The sequence below is a fragment of the Portunus trituberculatus genome, chromosome 27 (genome assembly GCF_017591435.1).
Source record: "Portunus trituberculatus isolate SZX2019 chromosome 27, ASM1759143v1, whole genome shotgun sequence".
In the NCBI taxonomy this organism is placed as follows: domain Eukaryota; kingdom Metazoa; phylum Arthropoda; class Malacostraca; order Decapoda; family Portunidae; genus Portunus; species Portunus trituberculatus.
This window is the reverse complement of record NC_059281.1, coordinates 15,813,612-15,837,401: the sequence shown is the minus strand read 5'-3', so window position 1 is coordinate 15,837,401 and position 23,790 is coordinate 15,813,612. Positions and strand designations below refer to the sequence as shown.

The 23,790-nt window shown below is 45.7% G+C and overlaps 1 protein-coding gene across 5 annotated transcripts in view; it reads left to right on the top strand.

The window, feature by feature from the left end:
- LOC123509785 (dipeptidase 1-like) overlaps window positions 1–23,790 on the top strand; it is a 216,360-nt gene that overhangs the window by 5,902 nt on the left and 186,668 nt on the right. For 3 of the 5 annotated variants that reach the window (XR_006676283.1, XM_045264329.1, XM_045264326.1), the window contains exon 1: window positions 19,719–19,875. The gene's annotated coding sequence lies outside the window, so the exon portion shown is untranslated. Of the gene's footprint in view, window positions 1–7,294; window positions 7,356–10,440; window positions 10,551–19,718; window positions 19,876–23,790 lie in introns of those variants that run through there. The other 2 variants (XM_045264328.1, XM_045264327.1) reach the window with 2 other exon arrangements.

Genomic DNA, 23,790 nt, shown 5'->3' with positions numbered 1-23,790 from the left:
CTGCTTCTTTACTGATAGAGGAACGAGGCAGGGAGAGTGAAATATAGAGGAGGCGGTGAGAGTGATGCTCCCAAACATGGCGGCGCAAGACTGGCACCACACACACACACACACACACACACACACACACACACACACACACACACAGAGAGAGAGAGAGAGAGAGAGAGAGAGAGAGAGAGAGAGAGAGAGAGAGAGAGAGAGAGAGAGAGAGAGAGAGAGAGAGAGTACTGGAACACATTTTTACCTTGAGATTTGTGTACGATTAGACCATTTTATTGACACTAGCAAGGATCTATGGAGGTCAGAAGATTAATGGCTACAGTCTTCACTATATCAATCCCCCGACATAAGATTCTGAAGCTGTATAAAATCACCAAATCGTAAGCAGAATAAGTATGGAAACGCGTCACGGTGCTGAAGGGGTTAGTTAAACTTTCCCATATGACGTTTGAAGTGAAAACAAAAAATCTCTGCGTCTTGCTTATTATTTGTCAGTAGCATATGATCTCGTTGCTGCGCCGGTGTTACTCTTAGTCGATGGCCCGTATTAAAAAACGCTTCGCTCTCTCACCTCGACTATTTTCCAAGGCACGGAGATGACTAGCGGGGTTTTCAAGAGTGTTTCTCCTGTTAATAATGTAGAAATCTTGTCGTTCTGCTTCTACAACCGCAAAAACACCTTAAAAACTCATGTAAATTTGAATAAACCCTGTTACAATAGTGAAGGTGAAGCACTGAAGTGTTTAAGAATACGAACCAATCAGTCAATCAGGTAACCAATCACTAATCTTCCTGTCTGCCTGCCTGCCTGTCCCTCACTGCCATTGCTCTAACCCCAGTGCTGAGTCATCGCCCCAAAATATCGAGGCAACTTTGGAGATTCCGTGCTTTCTTCTCTCGCTGGGAAGACACTCAGCAGGAATTTCAGACCGGAGAGAAGATGAAAGGGAAACCAAAGATAAGAACCTGGGCTCGTATTCTCAAACTCTTCTGCGCTTCACCTCCTCTATTTCAGAAGGCTTTATTTTTAAATTTAGACTATTTTTAAAGTGTTTTTACGGTTCTAGAGGTAGAGTGATAAGATTTCTACACCGTTAACTGGAGAAACTCTCTCGAAAACCCCGCTAATCGTCTCAGTGGCCTTGGAAAATAGTCGTGATGAAAGAGCAAAGCGTTTCTGAATAGGGATCCTGCTGTTTCTTTCGTTTCCCCAGCCTGTAGGACGCTGCGGGACGGTGGAAGACAGTAGAAGACAGTCTCGCACATCCGTAACGGTGGTGTGGTCAACTCAGGAACTTTCCCCTCCCAAGAGTTTACAAGAGAACCATTGGAAGTCTAATTACATGTAGGGATGTGAGTTTATGTACGAAGTTGGAGAGTAGGCCTAGCGAGAGAGAGAGAGAGAGAGAGAGAGAGAGAGAGAGAGAGAGAGAGAGAGAGAGAGAGAGAGAGAGAGAGAGAGAGAGAGAGAGAGAGCAGCTTTCCAGACTTTTAAACAATGAAACAGATGAATAGTGCACACGTAAACTCTTGCATTAGTGAGGCGGACGCTATAGAGTTGAGAGTAACGGAAAAAGTCTTGTTTATTATACACGGAAGACCTTTCTGTTCGATGTACAGTTCACTATCTATTTGCACCACTTTTCCTGCCTACATTTCTAACAGTAGTGACACCAGCCATTCTTTTATTCATGTTAGAAGCAAAGAGGGAGTGGGATGGGGAAGCACACATTTCAAAAGGCCTTATTTAAATTTACACTAGTTTTTTTAAGGTGTTTTGCGGTTCTAGAGGCAGAGTGACAAGGTTTCTGCACTATTAACTGGATTAAGATGTAGCTTAACTGATATATCACGACTTCCGGCCAATGATACCTATTAAAATCCCTTGAGTTGATATGTCGCCTTAGCTAAAAATAAGTGTAGAAAGACTGCTTCATCGAGTAAGGAGCCATGTGTACCTTGTGGTAAGGTCACACGATACAGAGCCCATATTTTGCAACATTTCTGCACCACACCTCTATCATGCATTTTCAGAAGCTCGAGTAGAAGTGACATGGGTTTTTAAGAGTTTTCTATGATTTTAGTGACAGATCAACAAGCTATCGGTAATATTAACAGGAAAAACGCTCTTGAAAACCCGGTTAATCATGTGTGTGGCCTCTCAAAGTAGTCATAGTGAGAAAGCAAAGTGTTTCTGATTATGGGTAAGACGTAGTAGCGAACAGTCAGAGCCACGCCAGAGGAAAAAGAAGGCAGTGAACGAGTTGTAAGGAGGTGAGGTGGTGCCGCTCGCCCTGCTTTGATGCTGTGGCAGGCAATATCCTTGGCTCGGAAAAGTGCTGAATGCCTTGCGAGCAGGACTGGCTGAGGATGAGAGAGAGAGAGAGAGAGAGAGAGAGAGAGAGAGAGAGAGAGAGTCCATTAAAAGAAAAACATTTCGAATGCAGTTTAGATGCTAGATTAACGCTCTCTCTCTCTCTCTCTCTCTCTCTCTCTCTCTCTCTCTCTCTCTCTCTCTCTCTCTCTCTCTCTCTCTCTCTCTCTCTCTCAGAAAACAAAACAGATACAGTGAGGACTATACATTCTGGCAAACATCAAGCTCTTTACTGCTTCTCCTGAACCTCCATTCCTCTGATCCGCTGACCCCCGCCCTGCAACACCTGTCAATTGATAGAACCTTACTAGACCACAGCTCCTCAGATCAGGAACACATGTGAACACAGGTGAACACAGTGGCAGTGAGTGTAGCGTGGTACGTAAGTCAATCATTGAAGCTCCGCCACGCGCCTCAAACACAAGCAGCTCTCTCGGAAAGCAAACAGAATGCAGGATAAAGTTGACGGAAAGTTTTGTGCGTCTGTTCATAGTGTGGCTCGCATTCTCAAACTTTTATGTGCTTCACGCTTCGCCTTCTCAATTTCAAAAGGGTTTATTTAAATTGACACGAGTTTTTAAGGTGTTTTTACGGTTCTAGAGGCATGCAGTGACAAGATTTCTATATCATTAACTGGAGAAACACTTGAAAACTCCGCTAATTATCTCGGTGGCTTTGGAAAGTAGTCGTTCTTAAGCATGTGTCTACGGTTCTAGAGGAAGAGTGACAAGAATTCTACATTATTAACTATAAAACTCTTGAAAACCATGCTAATAATTTCTGTGGCCTTGGAAAATAGCCGTGGTAAGAGAGCGAAGGGCATGAGTACGGACCTATAACTCACTCACATAACACTGTACGCCACAAACCACTTCATTCGACGCTCTGAGCTGCAATTTCGTATATGAATTCTATCTTTACGAGCGACTTCCGCGTGTGCTGTGTTTGATGCATAATGTAATAATCTGCTCGGTCGCCTCGCTTGTTACGCTTTGCATAGTCACATGAGCGTCCAGGGCTGCGACGCGCTCTCAGCTCCCCGACACTTTGCTTCTCTCATGCAATTAGTAGGAAGTCACATGCAGAGATGAGTTTGTCCTGTTATTTGAGAGCAAGTGTAATGTCCGGCATTTACATCTAATTTGATAACCCTCACTTTGTTTCCTCCTCTGCCATGTTGGTCCCATAAATCTGCTGATGCATATGTGAGGAGTTCAGAAAGTTTTTGCTTGCTATTTGCGTGTGAGTGTATTGCTGCAGAGCTGAGTTGTGATTAAGTTGTCAATAGAAACGCCGGTGCTTAGTATTAGTAATCTACGCGTTATTTTCCTTTTTGGTTGGTTAGTTTTGTGATTCTTTAATACATCTTTGACTTATTTAGATAGCGGAGTAGTTTGTCTGTTTAACCGCTTCAGTACTGAGATGCAATTTTTACCTTGAGGTTTGGGTATGATTACACGATTTTATTTGCATTAGGAAGGGTCTATGGAGGTCAGAAGATTAATGGTCCAAAGACTTCACTATTTTAATCGCCACATAAGTTTCTGAAGCTGTCTAAAGTCGTCACATAGTAAGCAGAATGAACATGGAAACGCGCCATGGTATAGAGGGGTTAATTGAGTATAAACATGATTCTGCTCCGGTTGTTTCTACTTGAATATGCTCCGGTTGTTTCTACTTGAATATGGTCTCTCTCTCTCTCTCTCTCTCTCTCTCTCTCTCTCTCTCTCTCTCTCTCTCTCTCTCTCTCTCTCTCTCTCTCTCTCTCTCTCTCTCTCTCTCTCTCTCTCTCTCTCTCTTTTTATTTATTTTTTTTTTCAGTACAGTCAATGAGACACTTAGCCAGACCGATGAATTCAGGCAAATTATAGACAAGAGTCGCTTTGCGTGGGATGGCACGTGATGTTCGCCGTGTAGTATTGATACAGTGATCTACACTTCGGGACTTCTGATTTGCAGTTTTATCACGTGACTCAGCGTTCTAACTTTTGTGTTGCTGCTGCTGCTGATTCACACGCGTAAACAGTTTTGTTGCAGGAGTTTGAGTGCAACGCAGTGCTCCTGGCGTTGTTATTTGTTGTCATGTTGTAATCCAGATTCATAGAAACTAGTAGACACTTTATTTATCAGTATCTGAATCCTTTATTTCTTTTTTTTAAATAGATTCACGATTAATTCAGAAAGAAGTTTTTTTATTTTTTATCGACGGGTGTGTGAAAACAGGATTGGTTATGCCCAGATTGAATTCCTTTTGGTAATCCACACCTGTTTTGATGTAGGCATATGTTTGAGTGCAGGTGTGGTGGTGATAATGCATGTGGTGGTGGTAGTGCAGGTGTGTTGGTGATGGCAGTACAGATGTGGTGGTGGTAGTACAGGTGTGTTAAGGGTACAGGTGTGTTGGTGGTGGCAATGCAGTTGTGTAGGTGGTGATGCAGGTGTGGTGGTGGTAGTGGTGGTAGTACAGGTGTGTTGTGGTACAGATGTTTTGGTGGTAGTGCAGGCAGGTGTGTTGATGGTACAGTTGTGTTGATGGTAATGCAGGTGTGTTGATGGTGGTACAGTGGGTATTTGGTAATCCATATATGTTTTTTCACTGTGGCTATGACAACTTAAGGAACAGTTTCATTTCCCTGCTGGTAATGTAACTTTTCATATCCATAACGCTTTCCATTAGGTATTTAGGCGCAGTTGAGATGTGTGAGTTACCTTTCTAGCTTTATATTTAGCAATCCACACTAGTATTTCCCTTTAAGTAGATCAATGACTCCCTCCCACTGTCCTATGTATTCACAATTAATTCACACGCAGGCCAAATATTTTCCCAGGGTATTTGAGTGCAGGTGTAATAGCCGCAGTGAAGTGTTATGTTTTGTAATCTACATGTATTTATTCTCGATGTAGGTCAAAGGTGGGAACTGTTTCAAAATTCTGTTACTACTACGACTGATTCACTCGTATGTGTGTGTGTGTGTGTGTGTGTGTGTGTGTGTGTGTGTGTGTGTGTGTGTGTAAGAGGGAGAACAATCAAGGGCAAAAAAATGAATAGTATTAGAAAAAAAGGCCCACATGAATTTTAGTCTCCATAAAAGAATGAAAAGAATGTGTGAATAATGGATAATGAAAGAGCAAGAAAAGAAGTAAAACGTAAAAAAAAAAGCGAGAGAAAAAAGAGAATAAAAGAAAAAAAAAAGAAAAACCAACATACACTGCACATTTTAGGAACATACTAAAACATTTATGAACTCATCAAACATTACCCGGTTCCCCTAAAAAAAAAAAAAAAAACCGTGACACATTTTTACAACATTTTTCCTTTGACATTTTTTTTAAGTAGCATATTCCTTACCACCACCACCACTACCACCATTGCAGTTCATATCCCGTGGTTCCTCCTCTTCCCTCCTTCCTCTCCCCTTCCTCCCCTCTGCTTCTCCCCTCGTGGCGGCAACTCATATTCAGGTGTGCTAATGAAAAAGGCGTGTTTATTTCACTAGTGAATGGAGCTAAATGAGACACGCAATTCTGATCATATGAGAGAGAGAGAGAGAGAGAGAGAGAGAGAGAGAGAGAGAGAGAGAGAGAGAGAGAGAGAGAGAGAGAGAGAGAGAGTGTGTGTGTGTGTGTGTGTGTGTGTGTGTGTGTGTGTAGCGCCTCTTATCCCTCATCTCGCACAGTTTGATGTTGTAGGCCTAAGGCTCGTATTCTTAAACACTTCTGTGCTTCACCTGCATTATTTCAAAGGCTTTAATTAAATTTACACAAGTTTTAAAGGTGTTTTTAAGGTTCTAAAGGCAGAGTGACAAGATTACTGCATTATTAACTGGAGAAACACTCTTGAAAAACCCGCTAATCATCTCTGTAGCCTTGGAAATAGTTGTGGTGAGAGAGCAAAGCGTTTCTAAATATTGAGTGTTAAGGAGACGCCTTCCACTGTTCCTCCCTGTCTCTTGTCTCTTCCACTCCTTGTTTGTGTTCAGCAGAGGTATTGCCTGTATTAAGAAACGCTTTGCTCTCTCACCACGACTGTTTTCAAAGGCCACAGAGATTCTCTAAGATATTTCTCCCGTCAGTAATGAAGCAATGTTGTTAGTCTGTTGCTAAAACCACTATTGGGGACACGTATCATTTCAATTCAAGCTGTTTGAAAGTAGTGGAGTTGCCGAGCAGAAGTACTTTACAATATGGGCCAATAAAGCAGCTCACGAAGAACCTAAGAGTTTGTAATCTCCTTTGTAATGCCATGCAATCTTCTAATGACGTTGGAATATTAATCTTGTTATATACGACACTGGCATATTTCAAGACTAATGCTTTCTCGTGGCGTCTAACTACTACTGGCCCGAGGACGTATGTATATATGCTAAAATATGAGACTTAATATGCATCACAATAATTACGTATTACCCTGGTGGATAGCACCTAAATTATGCTGAATACATGTCCTCTCCCACAAGTCAGCGAGGCGGCGGGGCGGTGGCGGGAGGAATACTTCACTGCCACACTCGAGTCAAGCTGCCGGGTGCTCGAGACAGTCGCCCGTTTGAGACAGTCTTGCCCGTTCTATGTCTTGCCCATTCTCAATTGTCTTGCCCTATTCTGAGGCCTATATTCTGAAACGCTTTGCTCTGTCACCATCACTGTTTTTAAAGGAAAAAACTGTCTTGAAAACCTGGCTAGTTGTCTTTGTGTCCTTGCAAAATTGTCGTAGTGAGAGGGGAAAGCGATACGGGCGTAAATTGCTTTGCCCATTTAAAATTGCCTCCCCCATCTGAAAGGCCGCTTCATTCGAAACTATCTCGCCATTCGAAGCAGTCTTACCCGTTCGAAACAGTCTTGAACGCTTCGTTTTTTTTGTTCATCACATAAGATTCGAGTCATGTGCTGAGCTGAGGGAGAGTGAGGCTTAACGCAACGCCGCCGCAGGGGATCCAGTCGCTCTGCGTTCCGATGGGGCGGCTCCGGGAGACCGTGAGTTGTGAGTTGCGAAATATGAGTAATGAGGGATAAGAAATGAGTAGTGAGTTATGAGTAGCATGTAGCGAGTTGTGAGCTAGTTCTGCTGCGTTGTGGCGCTTGTTAACCTTTGACCATTTCTAAATGGGACGCATTATTACCATGAGTTTGGGGATGACTAGACCATTTTGTTGACATTAGGGCGTTTTAATCCCCACATAAGTTTCTGTAGCTGTGTAAAATCACCAAATAGAGTGAATATGGAAGTACGTCATGGTACTGAAGAAGTTAAAGAAAAAGCTGTAGAAAGTTTTGTTTTTACGTAAACCAGCACTCAAGCGGGCCTTTTTTCAATATTTTGTTGTCCTCGGCTGGCTTCTCTCCTACATAAAAAAAAAAAAGAAACATTACGGAAGTTATTTGTCTCGTTCGTGATAGGATAGAATGAAGCGATGATACTTGGGGGCGTGAGGCTGGAGACACCTGTGACACACACACACACGTCTTCCATTATCACAGTAATATGATAATGTAATACAACATAATATGATACATTATGCGATATTGTAGTATGGAAATGAGAGACGCGTGTGTCATTATTACGCTGGTGTCTCGTGCTAGTTTGCCGCGCGGGAATTGTCTGTGGCCAGAAACCAACCATTACCACTACATACATATATACAGGATGTTGTTCTTGGCATCACCTTATTTTCTTTATGTTATGGCCTATAGCGCCTTGAGCAGCAATATAAAGTAGGCAATTTAATTTATAGTGGTACCCAAGCGCATCTTTGGTGTATGCCGGTCACTTATCGGAAGGACAGTTTTGGTGAGTGATACCAGACAGTACTTTCTTTCCTGTGGTGCAATATATAGTTTCCCATATGACTCTACAGTGGACTCATGGACATTATTTCAGTAGCATCCAAGGGTTCCTGCTTCTATGTTGGTTTGGCTGTAGCATGTGGCGCGGGAGACTGAGGCCAGGTAGAAAGAAAGTGTGTGTGTGTGTGTGTGTGTGTGTGTGTGTGTGTGTGTGTGTGTGTTTCTGTGTTAAGAGTACAGGAGCGTGAAGGGAAGAGAAGCCGAGGAGAGGAGGGGGACGGGAGGGAGGAATGGAGAGTGGAGAAGAGGGAGGGGGAGAGGTTGTTCAAATTTTAACTTGGTGTCTTCTTTTGTTATTAAAAAAGTGAATATTTTAAAAGTAATTAAAAATTTTGGTCAAGCACGTCCTGCGAGCCCCAGTGCCTCCTCAGAAAGTCATTATGTTTTGTGTGTGTGTGTGTGTGTGTGTGTGTGTGTGTGTGTGTGTGTGTGTGTGTGTGTGTGTGTGTGTGTGTGTGTGTGTTCGTACCCAACTTTACTCATTGCAACTTTACGAAATTCACTCAACTTTGTGATGTTCTGCTTTCTAATTATACTTTGTTTTTTTTTATTTCAATGACATGACTGTACAGGATTATCGCATTTCCTCATTCCCTTCCTTCCTTTATCATCACTTCTTTATCATTCACCTCCTCTCTTGTCTTATCCTAAATTCATCACTAGTTAGATCTCCTTATCAGTTTCCCCACAGTAGATTAATATAAACATCCAACGCATATTTATTTACATATCTCCTCTTTCTATTATCTCAAACTCATCACTGGTTACATTTCTTTCCCTTATAAATTTCCCCACAATAGATTAACATACAGATTTATTTAGATTCAAACTCATCACTAGTTAGATTTCCTGATAAATATCCTTACAGTAGAGTAACGTAGATCCAATACTGCATCTTTCTATTCCTACATTCCCTTGATAGACATGCATTTCTCTCCACCTCTCCACCTCTCTGCATTAAGTGAAATTACCCATCTTCTACGACACCCTCCCTCTCCAATAACAACGCAAACCAATACCACCTGACGACCTGGTGTACGATTATGACCTTTTTGTTCATGTGGATCAGCTGTATATTCGTGTGTTACTTTACAGAGGCCCCTTGTGATTCTGTCTCTCATGTGTTCAATGTTCAGGGGATGATTTGGTATTCATAGGTGTGTGTGTGTGTGTGTGTGTGTGTGTGTGTGTGTGTGTGTGTGTGTTTGTGTGTTTGTGTGTTATAGGTCCTAGAGTGAGTAATGAGATGAATTAGGAGATGAAAGAGAAGGAGAGGTTGAGGAGGAGGAGGAGGAGGAGGAGGAGGAGGAGGAGCAAGATGAGCAAATAAAAGAAGGAAGAACGAGAAGAGTACGAAAAAAGGGAGAAAGGTGAAGAGGAGGAGGAGATAAGGAAGATAGAAAAAAGAGAATAACGGAGATAAGGAACACGAGGAGGAGAAGACGAGAGGAAAAATAAAAGTAGGAGAAAAAGGAGAGAAAGTGGAAGAAGAGGAGAGGCTGAGTCCCATTAAGTGCTTCCCTGAGTTCTAAACATTCTTGGGGCTGCCTTGGGACTTACCAGGGCTGACCAGACGGCGGTGACACAGGCCAGCGCACCACCTCACCATCCTCTAACCTTGCCACGTCCCTGCTGCATCTTCCCCTGGGCTGTGATCGTAGGGCGTAAGTTACCTGAAGGTGTAGGAGGTTCCAGCCCCGTGAGAGATTGAACAGCTGCCTCGAGTGTCGTTGGTGAAGCAGATTTACTCCTGAGTGTGTTGGAACAGTGTGTCTTGATCTGTGACGGTGTGTGGTGGTGCGTGGTGGGTGTCCCCATGGCTGGAGCACCAAGGCGGAGGGTGATGGGGGTGATGGGGATGATGGTGTGATGGGGGTGACGGGATGAGGGAGTGATTGGGTGACGGGGTGAGGGAGTGATTGGGTGACGGGGTGAGGGAGTGATTGGGTGACGGGTGAGGGAGTGACGGGTGAGGGAGTGAGGGGGTGAAGGACTGACAGGAATGCGGTTTTATAGAGATACCAGGGAGCATTAAAGCCGTAATTTGCTGGGATGGTGATTCTTGACCGCTGAAGCCTTCCCGGACGTCCTTGGAGATGTTGCACACACACACACACACACACACACACACACACACACACACACACACACACACACACACACACACAGGCATATTCCTTCTCCGTTTTGTCTCCTGAGGTATTTTTAATTTCTCTTCGCAGCAGCAGCAGAAGGAGCAGCAGGAGCAGAAGGAGGAGCAGGAGCAGGAGTACCACCAACAGCAGCAGCAGCAGGAGATGTTACAGAGAAGAGAGGCGCGTCAGTCAGCGGCGTGAGTAAAACACTTGGATTAGTAATGATTTGTGCTAATGTCAAGACCATTCGTCGTCATTCCTACGTATTGATGGGCGCACTTTCATCCCCCAGCCATTACCTTTGGACGGAAATGGTCTTTTTATTAATATTAAAATCAAGTCGCGCGCATTCCCTCCCTCACTTGTCTGAATCCAATTTGCATTTACGTTCGTCCACGCTGCGCCTTCATCGTCTTGCTCCACAATACCGGCGCGTTTCTATGATTGGCTGGATGGCCCAATATCAATATCCCAATAAACTAATGGGCCCTAAAACCTGGCCCTGCGGTACCCTGCTTTTAGCGTTATTGAAAACTGTCACACCACCTTTCACATTTTGCGGCGTCAACTGGCGGCGCTGATGGCCCGGGACTTGAAAGCGACTCTGCAAGCTGCCTGATAATCCTGCGTGGCGTTAGACTGTGCCGGTGTCCTCAGCTGATGTCCAGAGCCTCACAGGGCCGCCACAAGGCAAAGATCCGCTGAACTTGACCGTTTGATGGCATGGGAGGAATTTGGTGCTTGTATGAGTACTGTTGTTGTTGTTGTTGTTGTTGTTGGTAGTGGTGGTGGTGTTTGTGGGAGTGTTGTGCGGTGATAGTAGCCGAGGTGTGTGGTGACTGGGGGACAGATGTGTGGTGACTGAGGGTGTGCTGTGTGGTGATAGTGGCAAGGTGTGTAGTGACTGTGAGCGAGATGTGTGATGACTGTGAGCCAGGTGTGTGGTGAGCAAGATCTTTGATGATAGTGGCGAGGTGCGTGGTGACTGTGGGCGTGCTGTGTTCATGGGGTTGCTGTGTTTAACCTCTTCAGTACCATGACACGTTTTCATATTCATTCTACTTGCTGTTCAGTAATTTTATACACAGCTTCAGAAACTCATGTGTGGAGAATTTAAATAGTGAAGACTGGCCATTAATTTTCTGACCTCTAGACCCTTGCTAATGTCAATAAAATCGTCTAATCACACCCAAACTCAAGGTAAAAATGCGTCCTAGCACTGAAGGGGTTAAGCTCTCTATTCTGAAGGAAGGAAGGAAGAGGAAGGAGTGACTTAATTGCAATGTGTAAAACTGTGAAGAAAACGGAGGAACAGAGTATAGAGATGATTTGTGTGAGCGCAGTGCAGTGGATTGGAGAAATGGCAAAGAGTAATTTGAAAAGATATATTTGTACGGACATCAAGGAATTCAGCTCTCTCTCTCTCTCTCTCTCTCTCTCTCTCTCTCTCTCTCTCTCTCTCTCTCTCTCTCTCTCTCTCTCTCTCTCTCTCTCTACGTGGAACAATAGAAGTTTGGAATAATCTGAATGTGAAACTGACGCTCGGTAAAACTATTCATGTATTCATAGCCACGCTGGACAATAGTACATATGGAAACAGGACAGTACAAGCATAACTCTTTTCCTCCATGTCACGGCTAGGTAAACACACACACACACACACACACACACACACACACACACACACACACACACACACACACACACACACACACACACACACAGCATGTATGTATATCCTGATTAGATGTTCAGTAAAATCTCTCTCTCTCTCTCTCTCTCTCTCTCTCTCTCTCTCTCTCTCTCTCTCTCTCTCTCTCTTTGGAACACAGCGCGGCGTAATCCACAAGGCTTGGTACGCGTAAAAATCATTATTAGCTTTGCCTTTGCGAGTCACAGTAAAGTCGTGATGTGTCCTTTGCGCCTCCTGCCCTCGCACAAAACATTACATTCCCCTCCACCCTCACTGCTGCCCTGACACTTTGACCTGGATGAATTTTAAACTCGTTGACTTTTATCTCTCTCTCTCTCTCTCTCTCTCTCTCTCTCTGCATATTTTGTCCTGCCTCATCTCTGCCTTCCTCTGCCTCATCCTGCTTCATCCTGCTTTACTCTGCCTGGTCATCTCTCTTACCTACCCTAACCTGCTCTTCCTCGTCTCATCTTGGCCAACTGTTCCTGTTTCCCCATCTCCCCACTTTTTTCCCTGTTCTTCGCCTCACCTCACCCCACATGACCCGTCCCCGCCTCGCCCCGTCCCGTCCAGTGCCGCCCCTTCCCGATGAGGTGCACCTGTCACTCGTGGCTGACGGCTTTGTCCTCACTGTGGAAGGCAAAAAAAGTAAAAGGCAGGCATGCATTTCATATCGGATCATTCGTCCCCTCTTGCAGTATTGCTTTACGGGGCCGTACCTCAGCAGCGGCCAGGCATCTGGAGCCCCGGCACAAAGCGACGCCCGTTTACGGATGAAATATTACTGGAATAAATTCTTTTCACTACCGTAATTTGAAATGACGTTTGGTATCACCGCGTGCGTGGCATGTATGTGCGCGCGCGCCTCTATGTGTGTGTGTGTGTGTGTGTGTGTGTGTGTGTGTGTGTGTGTGTGTGTGTGTGTGTGTGTGTGTGTGTAATTCACCTCACCTCGGTCGCCTGCTGGTCACCTCTATATGTGTGTGTGTGTGTGCATAGGACTGAGGGTGGCGTGGCGCTGGGGTCGTCAGCCCACACCCACGCCGCGGCCACTCAGCTTGTATAGAACGCTGAGGATTAAAGGAAGAGGAGGAAAAGCTCTCCTTTCTCGTTTCCCAATGAGATCTAAATCTTTCAGGCTCCCACACTTGGCTCCCGCTGATGAAAGACTCACGACGCGCGCCACTAATGAGGTGAAAAAAGGAACCACCACCAATAGCGCGTGTGTTGACGCGGTGCACCAGGCCAGGCGAGGCGAGGGGAGGTGGTGTGGGTGGCGGTCGGGACGTGCTCCTCGTGATCTTCGGCGAGTAAGAGGTTGTCCATGTGCTGGCCGTGAGGCGCTGAGGGTGGCGGTGGTGGTGGCTTGCCGAGTGACCGAGTGATTGATGAGGGCGCCGCAACAGTTCGTTATTGATGAGGGTCATTAGAGCAATACTTCCCTGGGAACTGAATACTGGAAGAGTTAACATTTTGAACGATTCATTTTTTTCCTCATAATTACTTAGAAGCTTTCAGACTTGTTTCCTAACTTTGCGGAAATTCTGTAACCTAAACTTAACTTTTGCTTTTTTTTTCCTGCATATTTCTGAAAGCACTTCTTGCAATACTTAGAAGGTTAACAAAAGTCAACAGCGGCATTGAAAAGATAGACTGCCTCGCTCTCAAGGTTATCAATGTGTGTGTGTGTGTGTGTGTGTTGGTTCGTATTCATATATGTTTTATGTTAAATTTACGTTTTAAAGCTTGAAAATAACGATGGTCCAGAGTGTGGTACTGAGGCAGCGGTTTGGAGGTTGTTGGGCCAAAAGTTGTGTTCTGATCCCCTCAGCTGTGGATGGGCGGTGGAGGGGCGGTGGAGGGACCAAGGGACACATCTGTACGTACCTCGTCCGGGCGCTCCGCTAAACTTTGCTCCATTCATGTGAAAAAAATAATATGAAACTCTGCACACGAAAGCAGGTCTGGCCCGTAACGCCCCTCCGTCCCCTCCCCGCCAGGCTGCCTCCCGCCGCACGAGACCGCGGCGTGTGCAATGAAGCAGAGCGGAAGTAATGCTGCCCAACACAAACGATTTGCTCTCTCGGGTGGTCGGGAATTGCGTGCGTGCGGGAGGCAACACACACACACACACACACACACACACACACACACACACACACACACACACACACACACACACACACACACACACACACACACACACACACACACACACACACACACACACACACACACACACACTGTTTGTTTTACTACTAACACTTGTTTATTCTGCTACAGCCCCAAATTATATGAAAAATAAATCTGTTTGTCGCCGTGAAACTTCGGGCAAACTGTGCAGTATTTACCATATAGTTATATTTACCTAATCTGTTTATTACTTAATGGCAATAAATTCTCTTTACTTACTCTACTGTACTTTTACACACACACACACACACACACACACACACACACGGCCCGGTAGCTCAGTGGTTAGAGCGCTGGCTTCACAAGCCAGATGACCGGGGTTCGATTCCCCGGCCGGGTGGAGATATTTGGGTGTGTCTCCTTTCACGTGTAGCCCCTGTTCACCTAGCAGTGAGTAGGTACGGGATGTAAATCGAGGAGTTGTGACCTTGTTGTCCCGGTGTGTGGTGTGTGCCTGGTCTCAGACCTATCCCAAGATCGGAAATAATGAGCTCTGAGCTCGTTCCGTAGGGTAACGTCTGGCTGTCTCGTCAGAGACTGCAGCAGATCAAACAAACAGTGAATTACACACACCCGGTAGCTCAGTGGTTAGAGCGCTGGCTTCACAAGCCAGAGGACCGGGTTCGATTCCCCGGCCGGGTGGAGATATTTGGGTGTGTCTCCTTTCACGTATAGCCCCTGTTCACCTAGCAGTGAGTAGGTACGGGATGTAAAATCGAGGAGTTGTGACCTTGTTGTCCCGGTGTGTGGTGTGTGCCTGGTCTCAGGCCTATCCGAAGATCGGAAATAATGAGCTCTGAGCTTGTTCCGTAGGGTAACGTCTGGCTGTCTCGTCAAAGACTGCAGCAGATCAAACAGTGAAACACACACACCGCGTAGTGTAGTGGTTAGCACGCTCGACTCACACTCGAGAGGGTCCGGGTTCGAGTCCCGGAGGCGGTGAGGCAAATGGGCAAGCCTCTTAATGTGTATATCCTGTTCACCTAGCAGTAAATAGATACGGGATGTAACTCGAGGGGTTGTGGCCTCGCTTTCCTGGTGTGTGGAGTGTGTTGTGGTCTCAGTCCTACCCGAAGATCGGTCAATGAGCTCTGAGCTCGCTCCGTAATGGGGAAGACTGGCTGGGTGACCAGCAGACGACCGAGGTGAATTACACACACACACACACACACACACACACACACAGTAATTACGGTTTCCTGTGTGCGTGGCGTTATTTTAAGACAACTGATTTCCTCATAATTATTTGGTGCAAATCTCATCACCAGCGTGGACACAGTTCCTCTTTACACTTCATAAGTATTCAGACCCCAATTATCGCGGTGCGCTGCTTGAATCAGGCGCTAACGTGGCTTGCTTGTTGGGACGCTGAATGTTTAATGCGGGGAGCGTGAACAGAGGGAAGGCGTGTGTGGTGATGTCAAGGGCAGCGTTTGACTGATTGGTTGTAGTAGGTGCCGGAACAATACTCTTAACCCCTTCAGTACCAGGGCACGTTTTCATATTTACTCGGATTACTATTACGCGATTTTACACAGCTTCAGAATCTCATGTGGGGATTAAAATAGTGAAGTTTCTGGACCGTTAACCTTCTCACCTTCATAGAACCTTGCAAGTATAAATGAAGTCGTCTAATCATACCCAAATTCATGGTAAAAATGCGTCCCAGTACTGAAAGGGTTAATAACTGGCTAATAATTTTTGTGGCCTTTGAATATTGTTATGAGAGATGAAAGCGTTTCTGAATACAGGTCCTTGTGTGGCGGAAACCAAACCCGTTGACAAGATGTTCCCCCTGACGCTCTTGATCATGGAATTCTGGTAGTCCCTTTTGTATTGTTGAGCAGCGAGCGGTCCGGAGCAGCAAGCCGCGCGTCAACCAGTAACGCTTTGCAACTTGATGGAAAGTTAGAGTGAATGTGAATCTGTACGAGTTGTTGTGAGTTCCCGTGAAGGACTGGCACCATTGTACGCCGCCACACAAGTTGCGTCGCTCGTCGAGATGAGACCGCCTGTTGTTTTCAGAAATTAATGAGTGGTCGTAGTGGGTCACAAAAGCAGAGGCAAGTGAGGTGGTTCAGCCTTGTGTCGGGGAGGAGAGGGAGGAGCTAGAGGATAGAGGAATGCCATGGAATGTTTGTGGATGCACTGAGGAAAGACGTGCTAGTGATGGGAGTGGCCATCTGAACTCCACAAAGGTGCAGTGGCTCGGTGCTGCCCTGTGGCTTGCATACACCAAACAAACCTGATAGAGCGTGCCAGCGTGGGCGTGATGGCTGGCCTGGCAGAGACACACCCTCGCCTGCCTCCCCTCCCGCAGCAGCAGGGCGGCACAAGGCACCTCCTGATGCTGGTCGTGACCTGCGTTACAATTGGTGGAGAGTGTCTGAGAGTGCCGGTGGTGTAAGTCAGTGTGAGCGGCGAGTCACCTTGCAGGTGTTCACGATTAATGAAGGTGTATTTCCTGGCGGCGTAGCAGGTGAGGCCCTACACATGGTGAGGTCGTGGTCTGGATGCGAATAACATTTTGTAATGATTTTGTTTTTTTGTTTTCCTTCGATATTAATTCCCCTTATTTGCTGACAGTCTTTAGTGAATCTGACAATTGATGCCTGATGGATTCTCAGCATGTCAGGGATTGTGATGATGGAAAGCCGCTGACCATGATGGAAGTGAGTGGTGTGTCACTCGAGTGTTGACAAGGACCATGTGTGCCTTCAGTGACGCCTGCACCACCGCCAACAAGAACACCTTGGCCATGTCACTCAGCGGCAGCGGCACGCTTCATGTCGCTGCGCCCCGGCGCCCTTCACTCCTTGGGACCTCGCACGGTGAGGGTGAGTGGCGGCAGTGATAGCGGAAAGCAACGCTGCACCAGAACCCTCCCTCTCATTCATCCCGCCCTCCCCTCGCTGCACTCCCTCTCCCCTCTGGTGCTCACTCACTCATGTCAAATGTAGGCCATTGGCGACAGGCTTGGACCAGCCATAGCCTGTAATCGCAGTCCATTACGATCGACAACAGTCTCTCTTCATAATCGCAATCGAGCACGTCAGTTTGATGAACGGCGCAGTTGTGATGAAACTTATGTGACGGCGCCTAATGAGGGGCGCCCCGAACACTGGCCGGCCCCTGCTGACCCCGCTCACTCCGCTCACTTTGCTGACTGTGAGTGTGGGAGTGTCCTTCAATGCCGCCGGTCTGCAGGCGTTGCGCAACGTGCTGACCTGCTGACCTGCTGCCCAACCTGCTCTAGTCTCCCTTTCCACAATCTGCCTTTAAGCTCACCTGCACAATATACGGCACAGGCTAGAGAGAGAGAGAGAGAGAGAGAGAGAGAGAGAGAGAGAGAGAGAGAGAGAGAGAGAGAGAGAGAGAGAGAGCAGTTATAAGATGACTTTGCGGCGACCTGTTAACGAAATCCCGATGACATCAAAACGCCCTGTGGAGTGAAGCCCTGCAGTGGGTGAGGGCGCGTTGAATGCAGGCGTGGAGTGCAGAGGCAGAGCAACCGCCGCACTTGTCAGCCAATTAAAATCACGGCATTTTCTGCAGACTCACGTAGCGACAAAATGCGTCAAGGAATTCTGATTTACGCGCCAAATGAAGCCAATCTGACGAGTTTTAATCGCTCTCAAACTTACGAAATTACACTCTTCTGGTAAATTTCCTCCGATGCAACGTGACTGGAACACCCTCCTTAGTCTCCTCTTTGCGCACTTTTTCCCCTTTCCAAGAAGTTTCCTGCACCAGTTCTCTGCCAATTAAGAAAAAGGTTTGCGGTGTTGTATGTAATGGCCGAGTATTGGTCTCTAGATCGCTAATGGTTGACGTGTAAGGCGTGAGTTTGAAGGAGATAAGGTGCGTCAGTGAGGAAGGTGAGGAAGGTGACGCAGCTAGAAATAAAGAGAGGAAGATTGTTAGTGAAGAAGGCATGTCAAGGGAAGTATTGACTATTGACACGATGCTCACGTCCTTGCCTTCCCCCCCCCCTCTCTCTCTCTCTCTCTCTCTCTCTCTCTCTCTCTCTCTCTCTCTCTCTCTCTCTTCGTTCTACCTCGCTTCCTTCTTATTTTCCTATTCTTTCTACTAAATGTGGATCAAAGGAAAATATTGAAAGAAGTATTTGAGTTTAGTACTGCCAACCATTAGTACCTTTTTCTTCACTCCTCTCCTTTCCTTCCTACCATTCTTTTTCCTTCCTTCCTTCTTTTCTTCCTTCCTTCTTTCCTTCCTTCCTTCCTTCCTTCCTTCCTTCCTTTCCCCATCTTCCCAAAATACTAATAGACTTAAACTTTCCTATCACCTTGTTTTTCTGTGTGTCTTTCCTTCGTTCTCCACATTCCTCTTCTTCCTCCTCCTCCTCCTCCTCCCACCAAGATGAAGCAAGAATAGTCTCTAAAGAAAGCATTGGCAGTAATACTATTTTTCAGCAGTCTTCCCTCCCTCCCCTACCTCCATTGACAGTACTATTTCTCTTGTCGTCTTCCTCTCCTCTCTCCTCCAATCCCCCTCCCGGAACATAAGAGAGAGAGGGAGAAACGAGAAGCCTTTGAGGAAGACATTGACAGAACTATTTCTCTATCACCTTCCTTCTCTTTCCTTCCTTCCTTCCTTCCTTCCTTCCCTTGAAAAAAAGAAAAAAATGCTCTAGTTGTGGTGAGCATTAAGAACATAAGAGAGAGAAAGAGAGAGAGAGAGAGAGAAACGAGAAGCCTTTGAGGAAGACATTAATAGAACTGTTTCTCTGCTCATCTTCCTTCTCTTTCTTTCCTTTCTTTCTTCCTTACCTTGAAAATAAATGGGAAAGAAAAACACTCCATTGAAGGAAGGTGAGGAAAGTATTGTAAGATTGCTGTTCATCTTATCGTCTTTCTTTCTTTCTTTCTTTCTGTCTTCTTTTCCTCCTTCCTTTCTTTCTTCCTCTTCCTTCCATCCTTCATTGCTTGCTTTCTTTCTTCCTTCCTTTTTTTTTCTTTCTTTCTTTTTTTCTTTCTTTTTTGCTGCCTTCCTTCCTTGCTTCCTTCCTTCCTTGCTTGCTTGCTTATTTGCTTGCTTTCTTGCTTTTTTCCTTCCTTCCTTCCTTCCCTCCTTGCTTCCTCCCTTCCTTCCTTCCTTCCTTCCTTCCCTCCTTGCTTGCCAACACCGTCAAAAAAAGTGTGAAGGAACCATTCACTCAGGTCATTCCTTGTGTCACCTTTCCTTCCTTTCCTCTCACGAAAAAAAAAAAAACAAATCTCCCATCTCCCTTCTTGTCTGTTCACTTAGGTCAATTTTTCCACCACCTTTCCTTGCTTCCCTCCAACAAAAAGACGAAAAAAGACTCAAATTCCTATCTCCCTCCGTGTGTCGTCCCTGTCCCCGCCGCGTCCCCTTCCAGCAAGCCGGCAACAAGGTGATCCTAGTACTGGTGAGGCCAACGCGAACCCTTGACCGAGATTCCACTAGTGTCCTCCCCCGCACGTGCCTCAGTGTTGCTCCTGCCGTGGCCGAGGGAAGGTGTTGGTGCCGGTGCTCCGAGTCAGTGGGCTGCAGTGCTCGGTGGAGGGAGGTCCCGGCGCGGTTGTCTCTTGGTATTTGCTAGAAGGAAGAGTTCGCGTTTGGATTGTTTTTACGTACGAGAAATCCGTGTTAAGGTAAATTGACGTGTGTGGTGGGTGTTATTCGTGTGTTTTTCTTTTATTTTATCCTTTGTTTTATTTCTTTAGTGAGTTTTGGAGCGAAGGTGAGTGATTGAGTGAAGGTAAGTGAGGCAAGGTGTGACTTAAATGAACGTTGTGGTAAGAATTTTCGTGGTGTTGAGTGTTCTTATGTTTCTCTCAATTTTTTTTCTTCTCGTGAGTTTTGGAAGTTGTTGAAGGCAATAGTGAGGCGAGTCGAGGTGAGGAAGTGGATAGGTGACCGAGCAAAGGTGGAAAAAATAAAGGTTATGCTAAAAATTTACGCGTGATATGCTATTCAGGTGTAATGTTTCTTTTTCGCTCTTTTCCGTGAGTTTTGGAAGCATTTGAAGATGAGAGAAGTGAATTAAGAACTGTATTCGTAAAATGGTCTTCGAGTGATACGTACGCTACAGTTATTGAATATTTATGAGAGAGAGAGAGAGAGAGAGAGAGAGAGAGAGAGAGAGAGAGAGAGAGAGAGAGAGCGTTTGCGTAATATACCAAACTTTCTTGCATTTACCTCTTCCTCCTCCCTCATTCCCTATCTCTCTCACCCACAGCCTCTCTCCCTCACATCTCTCTCTCTCTCTCTCTCTCTCTCTCTCTCTCTCTCTCTCTCTCTCTCTCCCCTACACCACGAACCTATATAGTTAATGATGTTCGGCGTGGTGGTGACGTGTGGTGATGAATATGATGCTCGTGGTGGTGGTGGTGGTGATGGTGGTGATGAAGATGATGCTCGTGGTCGTGGTGGTGGTGGTGGTGATGATGGTGGTGATGATGAGTCTGGGAATACATAGAGGATGTGGAATCGGTACTGGGAGGAAGTGGTGTTGGTTTTGGAGATGGTGGAGATAGAGGTGGAGGAGGCGTGTTTGAATTAGGTGGTGGTGGTCGTGGTGGTGGTGGTGGTGGTGGTGGTGATATCATTGGTGATTGCAGATTCGTGTAGCGGTGGAAGAAGGAGAAGAGGAGGAGGAGGAGGAGGAGGAGGAGGAGGAGGAGGAGGAGGAGGAGGAGTAGTAGGAAGAAGAAGAGGAGGAGGAGGAGGAGGAGGAAGAGGAGGAGGAGGAGGAAATAATGATGATGCGAAAGATGAAGAGGGAAAGAAGGAGAAAAAGAACGAGAGAATGAATGGAGAGCAAGAGGTGAATAAAAGAGGTGGAAGAAGAAGAAGAAGAAGAAGAACAAAGGAAAGAGGAATAAGACGAAGAGTAAAAAAAGAAGGAAGTGCAGGAAGAAGAGAAGAAGATAAGGAGATTGGAGATGGGCGAGGAAGAAGGAAGACGAGGAAGAAGAGAAAAAATAAAAATAAAACTGAGAGAAATGAACGAGAAGGAGGAGGAGGAGGAGGAGGAGGAGGAGGAGGAGGAAGAGCCTACCGTTTTGAGTGTTTACTTACTGGAAAAAAAAAAGAGGAGGCGGAGGAGGAGAAAGAGGAGACGGATTAAAAAAAAAAGAATAAGAACGAGGAGGATGAAGAAAAAAGAAGAAGAGGAGGAGGAGAAGGAAGAGATAAGTACTATAGTGAAGACGATAGTAGTAGGATTAGCAGTAGCAATAATAGTAGTAGTAATATACACCTTATACTTTAAAGCTGCAACTCACCTGGTCCTTGGAGATAGACAGAGTATATTGACTGAGATACTAACCCGGCTAAAAACGCTTTACTTTTTAGCTACAACTATTTCCAAAGCCTCTAGTTAAAGGTATTCATATATTGGATTGGCATTATTTCTAGCTGATCATAAGGAGAGACTGTCTTGAGAACTCGGCTAGTTGTTTATGGGGGCTTGAAAAATTGTCGCAGTGAGATAGCGAGCCGTTTGTAAATATGGTTGTGTGTAAGGTATTAGTGTTCAATAATTCATGGCGATGCTTTTAAGAGGGCTGATAGAGATGATGGCGGTGGCGGGAGTGGCCGGGAAGAGAAGGGGATCAGAGAGAGAGAGGGAAGGGAAGGGAGAGGGAGAGGAGGGAGAGGGAAATCGGTATTGGAGGAAGGTTTTGGTTGGAAGAGGGGCGGGAGGGAAGAAGGAAGCGGAGGAGGGTGACAGGGAAATGTAAATAAGCGGTTTTCCGAAAAGTTTACCAGAGAGAGAGAGAGAGAGAGAGAGAGAGAGTGAGAGAGAGAAAGAGAGAGAGAGCAGTTGTCTTGATCACCGCAGAGACGGAAGGAAGAGGCCTATGTTTATTTGTCTCCTCCTCCTCCTCCTCCTCCTCCTCCTCCTCCTCCTCCTCCTCCTCCTCCTCCTCCTCCTCCTCTTCCTCTTCCTCTTCCTCCTCTTCCTCCTCCTCGTTTCTTCTTCCTTCTCTTTAGACCTTCCTGAAGATGTCACGTGTTTCCTTCCTGTTCCTGATGATGCTCTCTCTCTCTCTCTCTCTCTCTCTCTCTCTCTCTCTCTCTCTCTCTCTCTCTCTCTCTCTCTCTCTCTCTCTCTCTCTCTCTCTCTCTCTCTCTCTCTCTCTCTCTCTCTCTCTCTCTCTCTCTCTCTCTCTCTCTCTCTCTCTCTCTCTCTCTCTCTCTCTCTCTCTCTCTCTCTTTGTTGGTACTCGTTTTATGTGTGTGTGTGTGTGTGTGTGTGTGTGTGTGTGTGTGTGTGTGTGTGTGTGTGTGTTTGTACAAGCGTCGTCGTCACACACAGCTTGTTTTTACTGTGATTGCTTGACGTTTTACAACTATTACCTCTCTCTCTCTCTCTCTCTCTCTCTCTCTCTCTCTCTCTCTTTCTCTTTTCTCTGCTTTCTTTTTTTCCATCGTAGTCTTAATCCGCTTGTAATCTGAAAACTTCTTATCCGGAAAGAATCAGAAGTTTTTTTCGTTGGATTACTAGTGGATTAATCTCTCTCTCTCTCTCTCTCTCTCTCTCTCTCTCTCTCTCTCTCTCTCTCTCTCTCTCTCTCTCTCTCTCTGTTTGTATAATGTCTGACTCACTTATTTTTTACTTTTTTTATATATATTTTTCTTAATTTCCCCCTTTCGGTATCAAACGGAAGTGAAATCGCGTCGACAGTGCGTTAATTTCGTCAGTTTGTGCCGCGTGTTTCCCTCTTTCCCCTTTTTTCCCCCTTCCTCTAATGGCGGAGCGTTGCAATACTCTGCTGGCGTTTGATGGCTAAATTGCTACGTTACTTCTGTTGCTGCCGCTACTGCTACTGCTACTGCTACTGCTACTACTACTGCTACTACTACTACTACTACTACTACTACTACTACTACTACTACTACTACTACTACTACTACTACTACTACTACTACTACCATCTCCACCTCCATTTTCTTCTAAGACATGCTGGGATAATTTTTGCTGAGTCATGATGAGTCAGCAAAACTTGTCACATTTATATCCACGGCAAGAAAAGAAAGGAGGAACAGGGAGCATAATTAAAGGTGGAGCCAGGGTTAATTGTGGCCATTAATTAAGCTTTTTGAGAGAGAGAGAGAGAGAGAGAGAGAGAGAGAGAGAGAGAGAGAGAGAGAGAGAGAGAGAGAGAGAATTGCGGGAGTTCGTCAGTCAAATCGTCAATCTGTCAGTCAGTCGAAATGGTCATCAGTTGTATGGGAATAAATAAGTCAGTTAGTACACTCAATTGGCCACTCAGTTGGTCAGTCAGTTGGCCAGTCAGTTGGTGAGTCAGTCTTGTATAGATCTGTAATAGGAAAGTGCATGAAAAGACCCACCCAGTCACTCGTTTAGTCAGTCAGTTAACCCTTTCAGTAGTGTGACGCATTTTTACCATGATTTTGGGTATACTTAGATGATTGTATTGACATTAGGAAGAGTTTATGGAGGTCAGAAGATTAATGGCTACAGTCTTCACTATTTTAATCCCCCACATGGATTTCTGAAGCTGTTTAAAATCACCAAATAGTAACTAGAATGGATA